We start from the raw sequence: 20,246 nt of genomic DNA on the forward strand, positions 1-20,246 counted from the left end.
TGAAATTCATCAGAAATACATCCAAAATAAGTTAAATACAAATTTTTTTTAAGTTCAAAATATTTACAAATTATTTACAAGTTTTTGTTTTACAAAGTTATATACAATATTTCCAAAAAAAACCTTTTTGTTTCTATTGATTGTTGACTTGTTTTTGTTGATTTTACATTTACAGCTTTTTGTTTATTAACTTCTATGTGTAGGGGAAACTGGGGCACCACCAAACACGGGGTACCACCAAACACTGCAATTTTTTAATCGGATATTCGACTTCAGAGGATAAGACCTATAGGAATTTATAGGCACTATAGGGATGCTTGTCCACTGAAGGAATGGTCGAGATAGTCCAAGTAGTTTAGAAATAAAAATTAGTGTTTGGTGGTACCCCGTGTTTGGTGGTGCCCCAGTTTCCCCTATGTTCATTTTTTTTATCTCTGGATGATTTTCCTTCTTTGAACTTCTTGTAACTCTCCATTTTAACCAAAATAATAAATCAACAAAAATACATTATTTATCATTACTTTTATTTGCATATATTGACCATTGAAAACTTCAAAAATGTGGAAACAGACCAATTGCCTCTCAAATAACAAAACTTCAAAATATAATTGGTAATAGGATGTTGATTGAATGTATTTGACCATTTTGAGCCATTTTTTTCAAATTTGTCAAGAAACCTTTGGCCGATGAAAAATGACCAACATTTGGAAAAGTTTTTTTCTTGAAAAGAAATAAAATTAGTTAATTATTTAAACACATTAATAACATCTATAATTTACAAACAACGCTTTTAGAAAAAAGAAAAAAATGAAGAAGTATTTTTTTATATTATTTTTTTCCATCTGATTTCTTAGACATAGCTTTGTCAAGAAACTTTTGGCCGATACTGTATTGTATATAAAATAGTAGCTCGCTTAATCGCTAGTTCAGTTGAGTTCAGTTTAATCTAACATCTCGTCTTATTACCACTCTGATGTTATAGAATTTTTTTAGGGTTACCGTTTACTCATTAATCCTTGTCCCTTTAAGTACGATAGGGACACCGGTGTCCTAAACACAAAAAACAATTTTTCTGACTAAAGAAAGTTATTTTTTTTCTCTAAATACTCAGAAAAAAAATGGTTTTTGGTTTTGGGACATCGGTGTTTCTCTCGTCCTTAAAGATGGTTAAGATATTAAAGATCCTAAAGGTTAAGATAACTAACACAATTTTTGCAACTGTAACTTTGACGTCAGCACTAACCTAATTTTGAGGAGAAAGACTCTTTCTAGATCTTTTTTGCATTTTTCAAAATGTTTGTTCACTCTAATAGCTGCAGAGGTAATTTTTTCATAAAGTGGCGAGCAAAATATTTCTATATGTATAGTAATCGATAAGATATTTCTGGAAACTGGAAATAAGGATGTGAGAGGCAGACAATAAAATGGCCCAAGAAGTGCGCCAAAAGTGTCTCATTATTGTAATAAAAAGGCGAACGGAATTTAAATCGAAAAAGTGTAAATTCCGAAGGCATTTTGAATATTTTATCATTGAATTTCGCATCACATCTTTTTCCCAATTTCCCTAGGAAAACGATATTTATGCATATATATAGAGATTCCAGCAGCCAATGTGAGTTTTCTGGGCGAAAAGAAAGGGATGATATGTACCATATAAAGATGAAGATGATAATTTTATACTGCACGTAGGTATATTTTCCTGCATAATAATGGGAAGAAGGCACAAAAAAAAGGGCGAAAGATTGTATAGTTGCTAGAGCCTCTGGCACTTTTAACATCCCCGCACGATTTTCAACGTTATATACGAAAGATTTCTTCTTGCTTTCCGTACGTCTTGAAATGCTTTCCCTTTGTCTTGGTTCTGACCCCAATTGCCATAGTGGTGGGTGGGTTGTCAGAGCAATTGACGCTATTTGAAACGGCCGATTGACTCGACTCCAAATGTACCGACATTTCCTCGATTGCTCTTCTCAATAGTCTCTCAATGTCTCACTAATGGGGGTGAATCCACACATCCCATTCAAGCCTCTTGAATGTCACCCCTGATGTTGGGGCCAACAGTGAAAAAGAGAGGAAATCATCGGAAAATTTGTCTCATCTCGTGATTTTGAGACTTTTGCTCTTAGTATTCTGGTCAGAATTCCGAAATAGAAAGATATCTGAGAGGAAATCGTCTTCCATTTCAATTGATTTACTTTCTGAAATATGTTTTTCACCTACGACCTCTAACCAAGCTTTTCATGTTTCAGCTTTTTATGTTTTGTATTTATTCGATTACAGAAAGGGTTTAAAAATTAAATTGAATATTTATAAAATTAGAGACATATTGAGAAATTCAATGAAATGATTTATTAGACGTAAAACATATAATTCCGGAGGTTGGAATCAACGTTAAGACAGAGATGGTCGTATGAGAAAAAATCAGTCGTATGAGAAAACTGCTAGAAATGCAACGATTTTTTCTTCATCTGCATGCTCAATGCTCATATTAAATTTATATATTAGTTACTTATTGTAAGTTCCATCTTGAAAACCCCACGATAATGAAAAATTATAATGAACCTAAGAACAAACCTTCACAAATTTGAGCATATTTGCTTTATTCAACAAATAAACCAAACTTTAATAAGATCAACAAACTTTTTTTTGTAATTTAACTGCCGCCCGAACTAAAAAGGATAGCCCAGTCTTTACAGAACTAAATTAGCGGGAGTCTAGGGGAGACTGGGGCAAAAAGTCACAAATTGAAAATTTTAAAATTCAATATCTTCCAAGATAAATAAGATAGCGGCTTATTTTTTTAACAGATAGCCTCCATAGATTATCTTTAATGTAGTAAGTTTCTTAGAATTTGAACAAGGAATTAGAAAATAAAAAAATATCGAAATTTTTAGCCCTATTTTTTGAAACATTTTCCGTGCAGAAGATATTACTTATTAGCTATTTATTTTAAATTTGATACGCTGGTGAATATTTCCTAAATTATCTGGATATTCTTTGAATATGAATCCGCTATCTATTTTAAAATTTTGCAAAGATTCTTCTCTCAAGAAATCTTTTTATTAAGAACGACCACTTGGGGTAAAAAGTAACAAAAGCTATGGAGCAAAAAGTAACAAAAATCGAAACAATTTCTGATGTTCCAATGTGAAAAGAAACGTCAATGCTATGTGTCGCCGCTTGTTGTTTGCATTTATCAAACGATTTACAATATTTTGTGTGTTTTTTGTAATATATCTTAAAATGCGCTTTTCTCACTCAGATAGAGAAAACAGTGTTTTACAAAGGTGTAGAAGAATAAATTTCCTATGAAAATATGTAATCTAGGTATTTTACTTAAATTTACGGAATCCCGTAATAAAGTGAATCAAAATGTGATAGTATCATGCTTGTTACTATTTGCCCCAGAATTTTTGAGAATGATCACAAAATTACCTTTTAGAAAACGACTCGATAAATATATTTCCTTACAAAATAAAAGAAAATGACTTTCACAGAGTTGTAGAGCGGTAAATTTCCTATAATACTGTGCTAATTAGAAATTTCGGAGGTGCTCGGGTAGCTTGTAAAAAAATAAAATATCCGTTTTGTGACTTTTTGCCCTAGTCGTCCCTACGTCAAACTTACTAAAACTTACGTTTGTGGATTAGCTTGTAAAACATGGGTATTTTTAGTTTTTTTTTCTTTTTGACAAAATAAAATGTAATTAAATTCTTATCAATGATAGTTCCAAAAACATTAATTTTCACTATTAAAGGTTTGATTTTACGTAGAATTTGCTTTTTAAAGGTATAGTTAGGAAGTTAACTTTTTGTAATACTGTATTTGTATGGTCTAAATTTATTTTTGATGAGGGAAATAGGAAGAAATGTGGGTGATTCTTGAGATTATGTAGCATCATCAACATTGACTGACTATACAAGCTTTTCTTATCCCTCTCCGACAAGAGAGAAAAATGTCTATGACAATTGAATTTCCCTTGGAATTTTCCTCTTCATGTGCATTCCAAAAGTGGGAGGTGTTTTCTGGATAAGAAAGTCCTAAAAGATAGTTCAGCAGTACTATTTGATTGTAATTTACCTTTCAGGAGGATAATGAAATGACCATTAGAGACTCAATTCATTATACTGGATGAGTCTGAGGTTCTACTTCAGTCGCATTTAGATACTCTCTGAGCATTTCCTTTGGGGAATAACTGAGAATGCGGTATTCCATGATATTCAAGGGCTTTTGACTGTATTAATCACAAGAATACTCTTGCTGGATTTTATTAAACATTCCATACCGAATGACTTCTCAAGGATATGAGGATTTTTGTTTGGCCCATTGTCCATTTTCTGTCTCTCAATCAATGTCCAAAATTGTCTCATGTATTCAATTACACTTGTCAATCAAAGTAAATCAAATATTTAAATGGTCACTTCTGAATAATTATAAATAATATGGAATATTTGTATGATGAATAAAATTTCCAATTGACATCCTAATGAATTGTTAATTGCAGGAAAATCACGTACAACATACATAATTTTCCATTTTGTATAAGTGTGTGTATTGCTATATTTGTATTGTGAACTTGTACTAGTATAAATTATTCCCCAGGAAAGGTATCGATTAACCGCGGTACCATGAATTTCTGATTATGTGTGTGCTCTAAATCACGCTGGTAATCAGTAAATTTCATGAAATTCCGACTGTTTTTCTCACTCCCACAAAACACCACCACAAACTCGAAAAGCCTCGAAAAACTAAATAAATCAATTGGTAGCAAGAAAGAAAGTTTTTGGTGTAGTCTATTTTACACTAATGTTAAATTGTCGATTTCAAAATACTGGTATTAATTAGGAAATCGTAAGATTGACTGTTGTTATAGGTAATTAATTAAAATGAAATTCATGTCTTAAGTAGAAATTGTTCTAATCAAAAGAGAAATAATTCTAACTGATTTTTTTAAACACAAAAAACTAAAAACTTAAAAAAAGTACGAGTACGATGGGAAGATAACGATGTATCAAATTCATTCAAATATATCCCGGAAACAGTTCAATTACAATGAGAAGTATAATCAAAATGTATCATTACATTATATGGGCAATCTAAATCGACCTTATTAGAAGTAAACCTGATATTGTTTATTTATATTGTTTATAGTTATTAATTTATTGAAGGTTTCATACACTTATAATGATTGTATTGATTAAAAACAAGGGGTTACCCATTTGTAATAGCAACACATTTTTTTTTCAGTAACTGAGATATGTAACTGCATTTCCTTTATATCTGGATTTTTTGTATACAATCCTACGCATGCAGATACAAAGAAAATGAAAATAACACGCTGAAGCCCCAGGTTCTACTTTGACAGACGCACTGCATGGAACCAATTGGAGGATTCCGATAGGAGATCAAATAGATTCACAGAATTAAACTTCAGTCATCGATAATCGAGTGTTCTTATTCGGCTGTACAGTAACACATATTAGTTTTTATTCTATTCCATTCTATGAACTATAGTTTATAGAATACAAATTTTGCTATAGGAAATAAGAGAAAAATTAATACATTCAGAGGCTGCCGCATTCAAGGGCAGGCCACTTTTCCCTAATTAATCGCAGTTTAATAAAACAGTCGTATCGTTTCACGACTTCACTATTTCTTTTAATTTCTTTTTTGTTTTTTTTTCATTAAAATACGTAAGGAGGACTGACCCTGTTTATATCACTAAAGTTAAAAGAGAGAGAAAAAGCTAGTAATAAGCCTAGATCAGCTTATTGTATCCTGTCTAAAATTTTAAAGCGAAGAAAACGGAACAAGGATTGCATGCAAGTTCTATTTGGAACTAAAGATCAAAAATATTATACAGCTAAGACGATGGTGGATGCAATAGAAAAAAAAAGAAATCACTTTTCTGCAAACTAGCGATTTTTAATGATAATTGAAACACGGAAATGACCATTTTCAATTATCATTAAATCAACCTATAGACCGAAATTCATCTAGCGATTTTTAAGCATTTGTTGATGAATGAACATCTTATTATTTATTTATCTAAAAAAAAGGGTGGCAAAGCGTCCAAGACTTTGCGAGCTGCTCGAACTCCCGAGAAGGATCTCTGCCTTATATTCTTTGTAGCATTTTTTTATTGCTTTTATATAATTAATTTCGTTTAATTTGTCTACAAATCGCCACAAAACTTTCTTGAAGTTGATAATTGTTTAAGAGGGTATTTGAGGGTATTTTAAAAAATTATTAATATTTTAATTAATTTAATTTGATAAAATCGGTAGAAAATTAGGCAATTTACCTTGAATAATCTAAGACGGCGAATTAATCTGTGAAAGATGTCGATGTTTTAATGTTCAGCTAGACTAACTACAAAACATATCCGAAAATCATTGAAATCGCTAGGGCCAATTTTGTGCCAAGTTAGAAAAACCTCATTTTTGACGTATTTTAGGGGGATAGGGAACGCATGAATTTGGAACTAGAGATGAGAGACATTACACAGCAATTTGGAATCAAATTTCTGAAAAATTGCAAACTTTTTTACTTAAATAAAAATAATTAGGATGTAAACGAAATGATAGAAAGATGATAGCGGAATATAGAATACAATCTCCTTCACAATTTAACCCAAAAACTTGATCTTATCTGTTGCTCTGGAGCCGAGATAATTCATTTGTTATGTAACACGTTTTTTGACAACAGCGAACATTCTGTCCATGTGAGGAACTATGACAATACCAAGGAATCATTGAATTTTGTAAGAATTTTCGTTTGAACCATGTTTAAAATTACATAGTCGAGTAAAAGCGGTAAAATAAGCACCTAGGTAGGGGAAATGCTCATAATTTTGTCCAGTTTCTTATTTTGGACACTTTGAGGATAACATTGGACACTAAAAATAAATTGATTAAAATGATGGATTTTTATTCCAATATTTGATGAATAATGAATTCTATCTAAATATTTGTTCTTTTTGGAAGATTTTAACACTAAATACGTTAAAATTTGAATATGATTTGAGTTGAAATTGCTTTGTTGAAAATTCAGTGTGAGCAATTGCTTACGAGAAATATGACAGAACTTCGTGGCTTACTTCAGTCTTATTTAGTTTTGGTGAAGTACTAACAAAGTTTGTTCGCTGTTTTTGAGTGATATTATTAAATATTCATTGAATATTGTGTTGATTCACATTACTGATGATTTGTACATTTGACCTGAAGTGAGATTTGCCTTGTGAATTATATTTTCCGTGTGAAAAATGGGAAATTTTTTAAGACATTCACCAGTGAGGTGATGATTCTTATTTTGGACAGGTGTTTTTCTCACGAAATTTCGTGAGGTTTTAGCTTTTGTGATGACTAGGTTGGACAAATGCCTGGAGAAACAAAGGAGCATCATCTCTACGAAAGAGATGTAGCGAGAAATGCCTTGAAAGGCTCCCGGAAAGGTCAGGGAATGAGCGAATCCGCACGTACTTGGAGTATCGAAGTCAACTCACTTTAATGAATGATATGGAAAGTTTCCGGGCTTCTGTGACATTCTACGTTTCCCTTACATGAACAGGAAGAGGACTTGGTAAGATTGGTTCATCAAATGAAGAACAATGGGCATCCTATTGAGGCGGATTAGCTGTCCAAATTTACAGCCAAGTTGGACAAATTAATAAACAAGTTGTCCAAAATAAGAGCCAAGGTCACCTCTACTTATCAATTCATTTTTAAACGTATTAAAACTAATTTTAATAAAAATAAGACGATAAATAGCTTGCTAAGTTTCTAAACAACCCTTCTGAAAAGAGAGTAACAAGAAATGTCAATTAGTATAGAAAATATCGCACTTCAAACTTGGAACTTCGATGCTTATAAGCAGACTGTCCAAAATTATGAGCACTTCCCCTACTGGGTACTTTCGTAGTGTTATTGTGGAAACAAACATTTTTTCTTTTTGCACTAAAACGACAATATCGGACAGATGGCATAATCTAAGCAAAAAGATGATATTTGAACGAAATATTGCAATATAAATTTTCTCTACAATTATACTGAAATAATCATCAAAATGGGTAGAGCAAGAGTCGAGATAATTCAGTTTATGTATTTGAAAATTAGTTTTTCGACTGTTGCGCCCATAGCGTTGGTCATACGATGTTCCAATTATCTACAATTCTTACCTAATGTTCTTGAAAGTTGTAGAGCTTTGCCAGGCCCTTAATTTGCGCCCTCACGCCCTAAAATCGGTCAAATAGAACCGGAGATATGGCGTATTGAATTTCGTGAATTATGACCCCTCATATCTCCAGTTCTTTTAACCACAGCGAAGCCACGTCATTTCTTGTAGACTTCATAGGCTAGGCTATAACACTCCTAAATCTAATTAACTTGCACTATGGCGTATTTGAGAAAAATTAGTTTGAATTTTGACACTATCGCAGCGCCACGTGTGGTGACTTTTTGAACTGAAAGTGCTCATCGAGAGGAACTCACATACGAAAATTCAGGTCTAATGTTAATTGGAACCGGAGATACAGGACGGTCAGTTTTCGAACTTTGACCTTTTATTGTTCGGGTCAGGGTTATCGATCGACTGTGTCAATCGACCGACGAGGAAGTCTGTGTGGTCTACATTAAAAGAACTTCGTGATTTTTTTCAGAATCTAGAAGTGAGAAAATCTCAAAATTCCAGTTTAGATCTTATGCCAAATTACCCCATAATAGTACCCTAATTCTGATTGTTTTAATTAAATTCCATTAACAACAGATGATTAAGATATTTGTACGAGCACAGATATAAACTTCAATCTGTAAGGATTGAATTGTTCTCTTAATGATTTGAACACTATAAATTCTCATTATTTCATCCCAGTCAAATAAATCTTGTTCTGATAATTCCAAATTTCCTCTAGTACATTAATAAAAGCTTCGACATATGTTGAATATTCCCTTGTCATTGAACATATAGCTATTCTACTAGCTTATGCAGAAATCATAATGTAGAACATACTGCTGGATTTCAAAAGCAGTTTACAAAACAAAAATAAAATGTCCTGTGCTCTAAGTAAATATATTATTAGGTTGACGGACGATAAAAATATCAATTTGTAGTTCAAACATGAAAGAAAATGAAAGTTCAAAAACACTGTCTATTTTATTTTTGTCAAAATAATCATTATTTTAGTGGTTGCAAGAAGACTGTATTTCTGGTCAAATTGTACGTTACAGTCTTTAAGTCGGGCACTTCGTGTGTACACCAATTACCATTGATTTCCTCCTAAATTACTCTATTGACACAAATATAATGCAAATATCGATCTGACATTTATTCAAATATTATTGTAGAGAATGATTTAATTTTATTACAAATTATAATAGAATAATTGCAGCTGTAGGTTAACCATCAACACTTAGTTTAGAAAATGTTCAAAACATTACAATGGAGGAAACAAATGTGACAATTTCTGTAAAATAATTTACCACGACACTTGGGAAATAATATGTTTGTTGCACTGTTTCTCAGCAGCAGCTGTTACTGCTGTAACAGAACAAATGTAATCAATTTTGGAATAATATTGCAGATAAGTATATAATGTGAAGTAAAACATCTACTAAATGTCTTCTACAGACTTTTCCTTCAATTCTACTGTGTGTTGCAATTCCGCCGGATGGTGGTACACTTTATAGAATTGCTAGATGACGATAAAAATCAGGACAAGTGCATTGCAATTGATTGATTGCTCGGAAAAGAACGGAAATGAAGCGATTTATTCATTCTCAATTGCAAAGTGAATTGAACATGGAAACATGCAATTCCGGGATGTTGAAAGTGTTGGTCGACTATTTGAAAGTGAACGAAAGTCGGTGTACCATAGAACTTTTGAGGATATACTTTCCAACTGTACAGAGGTCTCCTACTGAACATTTATAAAAAGAAAAACATTTATTGGTCAATTTTGGGATGTTTTGCAGCCTTTGTTGAATGAAACTTAACGATAAATCTTTGACACGCAGTTTTCAGTACAATTTGAATTGAACAGGATCTTCAAAATCAATTTACAAATTAAAGTTGACTTACAATATCCGTTAAACTTTTGTTGACATCTAAGAATCTTAAGAAATCGGTGCCAGATAAAATGTCTAAGGCCAATATTACGATAAGCCAAATTACCGAAAGCCAAAATCCTGAATCCTTTCGTTCAGTAATAATCTTCCCGATTTGAGAGCTCTGTCGGGTTGAGGTTTTGCTTTTACCGATTCGAAGATATAACAAAGAAAAATTACATAAAAACCCGTTAGAAATTCGAAAATTTAAACTGAAAAGTTTTAGAAAATTAAGTAAAAGTGCCCTCAAGTCGACCGGTTCTTCAATTCGACCGGTAGAGTTATTTATTCAATTTATTTATATTTGCACTAATATTTAGCATATGATCTAACATTAATAGGTCAATTATTCTATAAATAAATAAGAATCAGTGACAATTTTATGGAAATTCACCATCAAACATTCAAATATTGACCACCCGTCAAATCGAGGAACCGGTCGACTCGAGGGCACTTTACCTTGAGTTCATGAAAAGGACATTTCTTTGAATGAAATTGCAATTAAAACGTTCTGTCGTCCTGGAATTCCACAGAACTACACAAAAATTCACTTTTTGCAGCAAACTTATACACACTGTTGTTGACATTGTTGACGATTGAAATGTGAATAATACCAAAATTCGAAATAGCAGAACAATCACTGCTAAAGCGGCGAGTATGTGAACTTAGGCTTTTTTTTTAGATTTTCGTATTGGTTTGGCTTGGCTTTGTCTCTTCGAAAGGTTTATTACTGAACGGAACCAGTAGGTCGAAATCCTGAACAAGTAAAGTTCTGAAAAATCAAAATCCCAAAAAGCCAAAATCTCCGAATTGTCAAAATCCTGAAAGGGACGAAATTATTTGAATGCCAATGTGTATAATAATTTCCTAAAACACAGAAAATTTCCTTTTACTTCTAAGAAATGAAGGTGAAATTGTGGGAATAGCTGTGATACATTTAAGAATTTGGGATTTTGGCTCTTTCCAGAGTTTAGCGTGGTTTTTAGCTTTTGGGATGTTGGCCTTTTCGGGATTTTGATGTTCAGAATCTTGACCAGGACCCGATTGTAATTAATTGAAATTTTTTGGATCAGCAACTATTAAGTCACTTTTTCGAATATCGGTCTCGTAATTGAATTTTCAATATTTTATTTTACAATCCCTAATGTATGACTTTTCTAAAATACTTTGGTTCGAATTACGGTATTCAACACTAGATCCCGAGATTTTTAAATCTCGCGATAATGATTATTTATAGGACCGGAATTAATCCCGCGATTAAGGTATTGAATGGGTCCAGAATTCTAGGATTATGGAGTACTGCAATCCTAAAACTCGGTACTCGCTTACGATTTACGGAGCCCCGGTTTTGCGGGATCTCGGGATATTCCTCAAAATTATGTCTCCCTTCAAGAAAATATTTTTTTTTTTATTTTCTATATTCCTTGTTTGATTCTTTTTAAATCTAGACGTTATAGGCAATTTTACAAGGATATCTACTGGACCACCTTCAGTCTCGGGCTGTTGAGTTTATCAGTCGCCTGTTATGGACAGGTCGACCGGAATATCTTGCAGGGTTGATTGAGCGCGGGCCGTCCGAAAGGTCTTCGTGTCTACTCATTCCGAGATCGGTGGGTCGCATCTTGCGTTGCTCTTTATTCGTTGGGGGAATCATGTTTTGGAATGAACTCCCACAAACTCGTAAGCGGGAGCTTTTAAATCGTTTTGTGTCATTGATTGGGAGTATCTAACATCTGTTTTTCCTTTTGTTTTTTTATATTTTTAATTTCTGTTATTCATTTGTATTTTGTTTTTGTTTTTTTTTATGTATACTTTTCTTGTATAACAGGGCATCCCCTACTGTTTATCAATAAATGAAATGAAAAATGAAATATCTATGATGAAAAATGTGTTTAATTGTTGTAAAAATTTGTTACTTGTACTCGAATTGTGAATTTTTTAAATCGTATAATTTTTTGGGATTTTGAACCGTTTATGAGCTATATCTTAAAATCGATTAAATCCAATTAATATTTTGTTATTTGAAAATTATAAAATTTTCAATTTATGCATGATTGAAATAGCCCCACTCTCCTCTACAATTTTTTCATTACGCTGTTAATGTTTAACTATACTCAGTGGTAGATCTACATTTCCTTCAATAAATTTTGTTCATGTGAAAAAAAATTGTTTAAAAATTTCCCTGAAGAAGTACTAAGAAAATTCATTACAACAAGCATCAAGGACTTTCTCTTTCAATATCGCATCTTCCTAAATTCCAAAAAGTTCTTTGTCGTAAACATTTCTCGTAAGAGCTTCCACTTCCCGTTAATTGTTTTCTAGATAGTTTATTTACTTAAACTAAAAGCGCTATCCATGTCCAATCTTTTATCACCTTACAATTATTTACTTGACATCCACGATAATTTTGCTGGAACATAAACTTAAACTAGCTTTTCTTTGGGTCGGGTATTTTGTATCTTGCGGTTTTTGCTCGTTTTTCAGGTCTTCCCAAGGGTTTTCTGGTGTTCATCCGTGACAGTCTATCTTTTCATATTGAAGGAATTTGGATTATCTTCTGATATTTCGACCCACGCTGTATCTGTACCGTGCGGTACAGAAAAAACGACATAGAATGACACATCAAGATAGGAAAAATTATAACATCAAGAAAATAATTGAGGACATTATTTAATTCCCAAAAATTGTAAATTGTACGGAAGATCCGTATTGAGGACGGAAAGTTTTTAAAAAATCCCATTTTATTTTTTTAATTTTAAAAGCGAAACTGTATCAAATGAACTCGGGATTATTCGAGTTAAAACAATAAAATTCATGGATTTTTTTGCAATGCTTTGAAGAATTACCCACTATTGCGTGGCAATTCATAGCCATTATATAGAATACAGGTAAATATTAGGTAGATACAAACAGGTGAGAATATTCTAGTCACTAGACTTGTGCTATTGAAAGAACAATCAGAGAATGAAAATCACTGAGCAGAAATATTTTATTCAAGAATCCCATAAATATTGAATTAGGCCGAGGAACTTTTGTCTCCGGGGGTCTATATTCGGACAGGAAAGGTGAGAAGACCGGTGGTAGATCTTCCTGTGTCTAAGAAAAGACACATCTACTCGATGTCGGAGTCAGATTTCACTAGGAGAGACATATAAAATAAAATTAGTGAAGACATTTCGATGTTTGATTTCCCTCCTTTTTGAGCGTTTGTGTCCTTTTTTTTTGCTTCGCTTTTTCCTGCTTTTCCCTTGGCTCCTCCTGACCTCTGTGTAATTATTTGTTTATCCCTTTTTTGAAGGGAAAACCTCTCTTCTGCATCTCCTTGTAATCCTCTTATGAGAAATTCGCTTAGCTCAATGACGATGAAGGGATCAAAGGCCCAGCACATCACGCAAAAACTAAAAGTTTTCGCGCCAGCAAAGGGACGTGGAATTAATAAAATTTAAGCAAACACGCAGTGCCTCAAAGTATCGATCGCCTTGGATGTATTGTGAGGCAAATCATATGATGCCTTCATCATCGTGTGACGGACAAAGATCCAGTTTGAATATTCCCGGAAGGAATATGCATATTCCGCTCTGGGATGAGCTTCAGTCGTTGCGAATACGGCAAATTTGCAATTCTAATGGAGAAGCACCAATTGGGGAGTCACCACCCAATTGGTCAATTTCGGGCACTTCATGGGTACCTCTCTCGTCTGATATTCTCTCTGTTCAAGCTCAATGTGGGATTTAGTCTCAAGAGGATGGAAAAGTCATCCGAGGCATCTCGAGCTTTTGATTGATTGTGACATTTCGATGTAATTTCATTTAATCATTCACTGTGCATTAATCCTCTTTTACTTGCTATGTGTCACCACGAAGGTGAAAGGCATTGGAAATTCACTTGTTCCACCTTTCCGCACTTTATACAATCAATGATTTACAAATTCTGCTATTTGGTTAAGAGTTTAACAGACAATGTTTTAAATTTCTCAATACAAAAGATCCTTCCTATCACCATAAACGATTGAAATAATACGAGTGATTTGCTTAGGATCTGTTACAATTTATACTCGTAATATTTATTTAAAATTCAAAAGGCATCAGTTGTCAGTAAATCCTGATAGGTGTAATTAAAACTTTATCGGGTGGTATTTATTTTAATCGTTTTAACACCCTAACTCTAAATATGTTTAAAAAGATCATGTTGGTAACGTTATCCTGCAATGGAATTCTGTTACAGGTGACATTGTCATATGACAAATTCATTATATTTTATATAATAAATTTGGTAAAAACTATTCGATGATGTGACTTATATCTATAATTAAAAAGTTTGTAAAGTTGCTTGTAATGGTCATTCGTTACTCATCGACCTTTAAGGTCATCCTATTCCTGAATATACCAACGAAAATTTGTCGTATGACATTGTCATATTATTATAGAATTCCCCTACTGGAGAGTGGGACTTTCATAGAAATGCCAGATCTTAAATAATAGGGGAGACTGGGGCAAAATTAGTCACGCATGGTATTAGATATTGGGATGTTATAGTTTGCCTTAAAAGGAATATTGAGAAAAGTCTAATTTTATCGAAGTAAACATCTCCCTTCCTATTTTTTAAAATATTTATAAACATGATCAGGGGCCCATCAAGGCTAATAAAAAGTGAAGATATTTTTCAGTTTTCCTTGTAAAAATTTTGCAGATATTGCACTGCGACTTAAACAAATTTGCTCGTAGTTCTTGTATTATTTCGGCGAGTATTATGAAATATGTATTTCTAGATAGCTTTTATTAATGCACGATTTCGTAATATATTGAACTGATAAGTCAATTATCTTTAGGAATAAAACTTGCCAATACTCTTCAGTGGCTCTATGCAAAAACGTATGGAAAAATGAAATGTCGAGAGGCCCCTGAACATGATACTAACATTTTTTTTGTGAATTATATGTTATGAAAAAATTCATTTGCTGACTAATTTTGCATTAGTCTCCCCAACTTATCTTAATCCAATCAGAATATAAAGCAATTATACTAAACTACAGCAGAATGCGTAGTATTTTGATAAAAACATCCAGTTTGGTTAGTAAAATTTTAAATTTTCATAATAAAAATTAAAATCATTAGTTATTAATTCAAAACGGGCAGTAGAAATTTAATTTGGTCAGTAAGTTTATAGAAATTAGTCAGTAAAAACAATAATTTTAGAAGTAAAAATTAATTTTTGTCGGTAAAGTTTTTATTTTGTTTTTGGTCAGAAATAATCAATTTTGGTCAGGAAAAAAACAATTTTTTTTAGTACAAAATCTCGCTTAGTCATGGCTGCGCCACATATAATTAGATCAGGAAAATTGCATGAAGTTGAAATTCGAATTTCTTTCTTTCTCACGTGTTTTGCGAATGTCTATCTTATTCATTTGCACTCCTCTTCTTCTTTTAAACGTCACAACAAATTCAATTTAGCCAAACGGATTAGAGTGTGAAAGAATGATATAGACATACGCATGCTAAACGTATGAGAAAGCGATCTGAATTTTGATTTCATGAAATTTTCCTGATCTAAAACGTGTGGTGGAGTCATTATTAATGGCTTCAGCAAGCCTTTTAGATCAGGAAAATTTCACGTAATCGAAATTTATAGCTTTTGCTTCCTTGTAAGTTTTGTACATGTCTGTCCCATTCTTTTCTCACCCTTCTTCTTCTTCTTTTGAATATCAGAGCAAATTCAAATTAGTTCAACCGAATTTAGAGTTCGAAAAAATGAAACATACATTAAGCAAAACGTCTGAGAAAAAAATGGTATGTGAATTTAGATTTCATGAAATTTTAGAGATTTTAGAGATCGATTTCATAAAACGATTTTAGAGAAGAGAAAAATCAACTATCAACAATAGAAGATTCAACTGGTATTTTTTAAGAATTAACTAAATTAACAAAATTGATTTTATTTACGGACCTATACATTTTTTATGGCTCTGGCACACCTTTTAGATCAGGAAAACTTCGTATAGTCGAAATTCATATCCCTTTCGTTCTCAGATGTTTTGCATATGTCCATCTCACTGTTTTGGACTCTTCTTCTTTTTTTCAACATCACACCAAATTAAATTTAGTTTCACCGAATTTTGAGTGAGATGTAAAACATTTGAGAAAGAAAGAGATGTCAATTTCGATTATATGAAATTTACCCGATCTAAAAGGTGTGCCAGAGCTATTATAAACCAAAATCGATTTTTCCTAACTAAACTTCAGAAGCTACAAACAATTTCTGAAGACTAATTGCCACTGTCTGTTACACGTGACTTATTTCTAATTCCTTATATTAATGAGCATAGTCTACGCCGTTGATCCACTTGAAACTGGATCGCCATAAGTCTCATAGAAGCACAGAGTTTGCCCTTATCGACCTTCCTGACTGAGTGATCTTCATTATTGCGCACCAGATGACCAGCCTACTTGAGACTATTGAGGTGTATAAAATTTATTTTTTATGGCTCCCAGCACAACTTTTAGATCAGGAAAATTTCATGAAGTCGAAATTCACATCCCTTTCTTTCTCACACGTTTTTCATATGTCTATCCCACTCTTTCGAACTCTTCTTCTTCATTTAAACATCAATCCAATTTGAATTTAGTTCAATCAAATTTGGAGTGCAAAAGAATAAGTCAGACTTATGCAAAACGTGTGAGAAAGAAAGGGATGTGAATTTTGATTTCATGGAATTTTCTCGATCTAAAAAGTATGCCGGAGCCATAACAGACAAAAATGGTCTATTTTTGTAATAGAGAACTACTACAATAAGAGTTGTAAGCAGATGGTAATATCATCTATTTCTTAGATTTTATTTCTGTTTTGAATAGAATTTTCCCAGATAAACTTCAATTCAATTTAACACTGAGAGAAATCCGAAAAAGTTAAAATAACATTCCGGAAATGTTTATTTTGCCCTGCAGTATTGATCCGAAATCGGAGTAAATATTATGCTTTTTAGGTGTATAAAGGGTAAAAGTTACCCTTTTTCATGTTAATTTCACCCTTAAAAAAGGTGTAAAATTAACATAAAAAAATATATTGGTATGTTTTTACACCTATAAAGTGTTAAAATTATGTGGAAAAAAAGTTAATCGAACCACCTCTTTTTTCTCAGTGAACTTAAAGATCCCTTTTTTCTATGAGTTTTAAATTAGTCTGGTCAATCTGCTATGGAATTATCTAATTTAATTTTATTACTGTAATAGGCGTATTATCCAATTATTGCAAAGTACGCAATAATTCAACGAGTGGGTGTTCCAAAGTTGGATTTTCTGTCTTCTTCCATGTAACTGTTGAACTTTCGAACTTACAGATATTAGAAGTTGCTGTTTGCTCGAATTGCCACAGTATCTGTCCCAGTATAGATTTCTGTAACTAAATCTACCCTTCAATAAACAAGAAACCCTCGTGGGAAAATCCTCATAGAACATTTGTTGGGTCATCAAAAGTATATGGGAGATTTTTGTTATCCTCTACCCAAAAGCCACAGAGATAGGGCTCATCAGTGGTTAAGTTCACTGGGTGCTTTCTCGTGGGTGTCCTAGTGGTCTCTTGGCAAGTATATTGAGAATACAATGGGAAATAATTTCACACTTCACTCAAAATACCCACTTCCGTTGGGTCGCTGGTGTTTCCCAAATGCAATTGCCCCACTGTAAGTCAAAACATCGGGTTGCGGAAGGGGTTGGCAAGTTTTCTCAATGGGGATATTGCCCCACGATGCCTTTTGGATTTTAGGGGGAGAAATGCTAAAGGTAGAACTTTCGTACTACCTTCGGCCACTCAATGTATCTAAAAGGTTCCCCATGCGAAAACCGTCTGCTGCTTTTTTGGGGAAATATTGAGCTTTGGAGCTTGCGCAAAAGCTTCCCCTAACACCGCAACAGTCAGACCTCTTCTGGTTGTCGGCATCGTCAAATCAGTCTGTTAAGGGCAGTGCAGTGCTTCGTATGAAGCAGTTTCTATAGTCGGTAAAATTGAACGGATACGCGTCACGTTTCTTCCGTTGGGAACCCCAAACGTTCTACCAACCTAAAAGTCATTGAGTCAACGGTTGAAAATAAAACAGTGCGTTACGTACCTGAAGAAACTACAATATCATTTCCAACTTTTTTCCTACCCTCTCTTACCCTCTTCTTGCTTCCTTTAGCCCTTCATAAGGCCTAAACAATTTTATGTATATAAATAATATACCGCGGGTGCGCTAAGCTTTGGTAATGATGAAGATTGCTCCAAAAAGAATTTAAATAATAAATTAGTCCCTGCGTATTGTACGTTTGATTAGGGCCCCTACCTGAACCTATCAGTCCATCCTTAATTTTTTTTTTCGATGCTTTTCCGAATAAGAACCCCATCATCAGTGTCAACGAAAGGCAAACACAGAATTAATGTAAAATAACTCATGTGAATTATAAATGAGCGTGAGGCATTGAAATATTGGACATTACATAAAGTGTGACCATTGGAATCCAGGAAGGGACGTTGTCCAAATGACCTACCCCTGCTACTTCAGGACAAAAAAAAGAACTATACCTTGTGAAAAATAATAAAAAAAAAGGATTGAGACAAAAAATGTGGTGTATAGCAGTAAAAATCCACTTGAATACCTTTGTGTAAAGTGATGATTTACATTAGTGTCTCACTTATGGATTGGTTGGGGAGCAACTATGTATTTTCTTGGGGCAAATGAAAGTGAAAAATGACTTGGATTCTTTGTCATCGTTCGCTGGATGGTTGTTTTTGATTTGTGACACACGTGAAAAATTACACATAAAGGTTACAGAGTGGAAAAATAGGTGTAAATTGCGACAAAGTGAATAATGTGCAGAGTGATGTTGATAGAAATCAGACAAAATGGCATATCGCCCTAAGTATCAATCGGATTGAGGGAATTACCAAAGTATCATCGATCACAACGTTTTTTGACTACGCCAATTGAATTGAATCGGATTTCTGCTGGAGTCACGGTAAATAATTAACAATTACTTTTTTTTGGAAATGTTTATTTCGAATGACTGAAATTAAGTGAGGTGATACATTAGTCAAGAAAAAATTTTAGAAAGTAATGTGCTAGAGACAAATACGGTTTAAGTCGAGAGACGGCTTAACGTAATTATAGTCAAAATACTGATTAGACTATTCCCATCAGTTTCCCATTAAGCCGTTTCTCGGCTAAAGCTGTGAGTCTGTCTAGGTCTAGGGCATATGAAAATGTACAAAATCTATTAAAAATGGAAAGAACACTTGGTCAGTGAAAAATCAAAATCAACCATTAAGATATGAAATTTTGATTTGTACAGTAGACTCTGGCTAATTCGGCTTTTTTAATATTGGGCTACTTTTTAATTCGCGCAGAAGTTAAATTTAAAAAAAGCTTCTTGGTATTTTTCAAGTTTAAAAATTTAAATCTTTATAAAAACAAATATTTTTTCATAAAATATGCGAAAGAATCTAAGAACGCGCAGAATTCATTGAATACACAAAACCAAAAGAAGTATTTGCAGGATCATTAAAAATAATAATATTATAATTAAGAAAATATGACACTTCAACCATTATAAAGAAATTTAGAAAATCTCTTTATTAATTTCTCAAAAAATATTATATTTTTACTATCTTCAAGAGAATATATAGACATTAGAGTTATGGCCTCTACACACTAGAGAAATTTATGTCCATATTGAAGTGTTTTTCCCACACAAGCGTACGGAATTTGCTTTAATATGGACATAAATTTCTCTAGTGTGTAGAGGCCATTAGCCGAAAAGCGGTTTAAAACTTCAATTCATTCGGAATGTTGGCTCTTTTCGTATTTAGTAATCCTACACATTTGGGGTAATTTTAGTTAATTTTTTTTTCTTTTTGGTGGGATTTTGGCATTTCGTTCTATAGTAGTAAAAGCAATTTACTTCAAAACCGGAAATTGTATTACCGGAAAAATTGATTGAGAAATTTATTTTAAAATTATTTTGATCGATATTACGGTAAACCATCTCTGGCCTAATCCTCAAATCCGTACAAGAGCAATAAGTAGCTTTATATTTAGTGCTGATCAAATCTGAACTCTTACTTACATATAAAACATATTATCATTGATTTTTATTTGACTCAGTTCAAATCAATTTG

The 20,246-nt window shown here is 33.0% G+C and overlaps 1 protein-coding gene across 1 annotated transcript in view; it reads left to right on the forward strand.

The window, feature by feature from the left end:
- The first annotated feature begins 18,128 nt into the window (after window positions 1–18,128).
- The window catches only part of LOC129807210 (chaoptin), a 132,121-nt gene continuing 130,003 nt past the window's right edge, over window positions 18,129–20,246 (forward strand). Inside the window, exon 1 of the mRNA XM_055856313.1 lies at window positions 18,129–19,087. The gene's annotated coding sequence lies outside the window, so the exon portion shown is untranslated. The remainder of the gene's footprint in view (window positions 19,088–20,246) is intronic.

Source organism: Phlebotomus papatasi, chromosome 3 (genome assembly GCF_024763615.1).
Source record: "Phlebotomus papatasi isolate M1 chromosome 3, Ppap_2.1, whole genome shotgun sequence".
NCBI classification, from domain to species: domain Eukaryota; kingdom Metazoa; phylum Arthropoda; class Insecta; order Diptera; family Psychodidae; genus Phlebotomus; species Phlebotomus papatasi.